This window comes from Branchiostoma lanceolatum, chromosome 1, assembly GCF_035083965.1.
Source record: "Branchiostoma lanceolatum isolate klBraLanc5 chromosome 1, klBraLanc5.hap2, whole genome shotgun sequence".
Lineage (NCBI taxonomy): Eukaryota > Metazoa > Chordata > Leptocardii > Amphioxiformes > Branchiostomatidae > Branchiostoma > Branchiostoma lanceolatum.
The window spans coordinates 28902442-28904704 of record NC_089722.1 but is presented as its reverse complement, the minus strand read 5'-3'; positions in this window follow the sequence as shown (position 1 = coordinate 28904704).

Below are 2263 nucleotides of genomic sequence, written 5' to 3'. Positions count from 1 at the left end.
AGATAATATCCACTGAATTTACAAAATTTACACCACACTGGCAATTTTATGCAATGTACTGGCTATGAATACTATTCAATTTTCTCATAATAGCTTAACACCCAGTAAAGGCATGCAAAGGCGATGAAAATAGTCAAGAGCTGTTGTGATTGCGATATCATAACAGGAAAATGAAAGAAATGGGAAAACTTTGCAGAATTTCCAAAAATTACCTCAAAATGGTTACGGGAGCATAGAACTTGTACCATTTATGCAAATAATACCCTAATACATATGCAAATATTTATCTTCCTAATTGTAATGATAGTATATATTAACCGTCAACAACCTTTTGAATCATGAAGAAACCATGAAGAAACCTTGAGATTCATGGAGAAACCTTGAGATTCATGGAGAAACCTTGAGATTCGTGGACAAACCTTGAGATTCGTGGAGAAGCCTTGAGAATCATGGAGAAACCTTGAGATTCATGGAGAAACCTTGAGAAACCTTGAGATTCATGGAGAAACCTTGAGAAACCTTGAGATTCATGGAGAAACCTTGAGAAACCTTGAGATTCATGGAGAAACCTTGAGATTCATGGAGAAACCTTGAGAAAACTTGAGATTCATGGAGAAACCTTGAGAAACCTTGAGATTCATGGAGAAACCTTGAGAAACCTTGAGATTCATGGAGAAACCTTGAGATTCATGGAGAAACCTTGAGATTCATGGAGAAACCTTGAGATTCATGGAGAAACCTTGAGATTCATGGAGAAACCTTGAGATTCATGGAGAAACCTTGAGATTCATGGAGAAACCTTGAGATTTATGGAGAAAACTTGAGATTCATGGAGAAACCTTGAGAATCATGGAGATTCATGGAGAAACCTTGAGATTCGTGGAGAAACCTTGAGATTCGTGGAGAAAACTTGAGATTCATGGGGAAACCTTGAGATTCATGGAGAAAACTTGAGATTCATGGAGAGACCTTGAGAATCATGGAGAAACCTTGAGAAACCTTGAGATTCGTGGAGAAACCTTCAGAAACCTTGAGATTTATCGAGAAACCTTGAGATTCATGAAGAAACCTTGAGATTCATGGAGATACCTTAAGAAACCTTGAGAAACAGTGAGATTACTGGAGAAACCTTGAGAAACCCTGAGAATCATGGAGAAACCTTGACATTTATGGAGAAACCTTGAGAAGCTTTGAGATTCATGGAGATACCTTGAGATTCATGGAGAAAGCTTGAGATTCATGGAGAAACCTTGAGATCCATGGAGAAACCTTGAGAAACCTTGAGATTCATGGAGAAACCTTGAGAAACCTTGAGATTCATGGAGAAACATTGAGATTCATGGAGAAACCTTGAGAAACCTTGAGAAACCTTGAGATTCATGGAGAAACCTTGAGAAACCTTGAGATTCATGGAAAAACCTTGAGATTCATGGAGAAACCTTGAGATTCATGGAGAAACCTTGAGATTCATGGAGAAACCTTCAGATTCGTGGACAAACCTTGAGATTCGTGGAGAAACCTTGAGAATCACGGAGAAACCTTGAGATTCATGGAGAAACCTTGAGAAACCTTGAGATTCATGGAGAAACCTTGAGATTCATGGAGAAACCTTGAGAAACCTTGAGATTCATGGAGAAACCTTGAGATTCATGGAGAAACCTTGAGAAACCTTGAGATTCATGGAGAAACCTTGAGAAACCTTGAGATTCATGGAGAAACCTTGAGATTCATGGAGAAACCTTGAGATTCATGGAGAAACCTTGAGATTCATGGAGAAACCTTGAAAAACCTTGAGATTCATGGAGAAACCTTGAGATTCATGGAGAAACCTTGAGATTCATGGAGAAACCTTGAGATTCATGGAGAAACCTTGAGAAACCTTGAGATTCATGGAGAAACCTTGAGATTCATGGAGAAACCTTGAGAAAACTTGAGATTCATGAAGAAACCTTGAGAAACCTTGAGATTCATGGAGAAAACTTGAGAAACCTTGAGATTCATGGAGAAACCTTGAGATTCATGGAGAAACCTTGAGATTCATAGAGAAACCTTGAGATTCATGGAGAAACCTTGAGATTCATGGAGAAACCTTGAGATTCATGGAGAAACCTTGAGATTCATGGAGAAACCTTGAGATTCATGGAGAAACCTTGAGATTCATGGAGAAACCTTGAGATTCATGGAGAAACCTTGAGATTTATGGAGAAAACTTGAGATTCATGGAGAAACCTTGAGATTCATGGAGAAACCTTTAGATTCATGG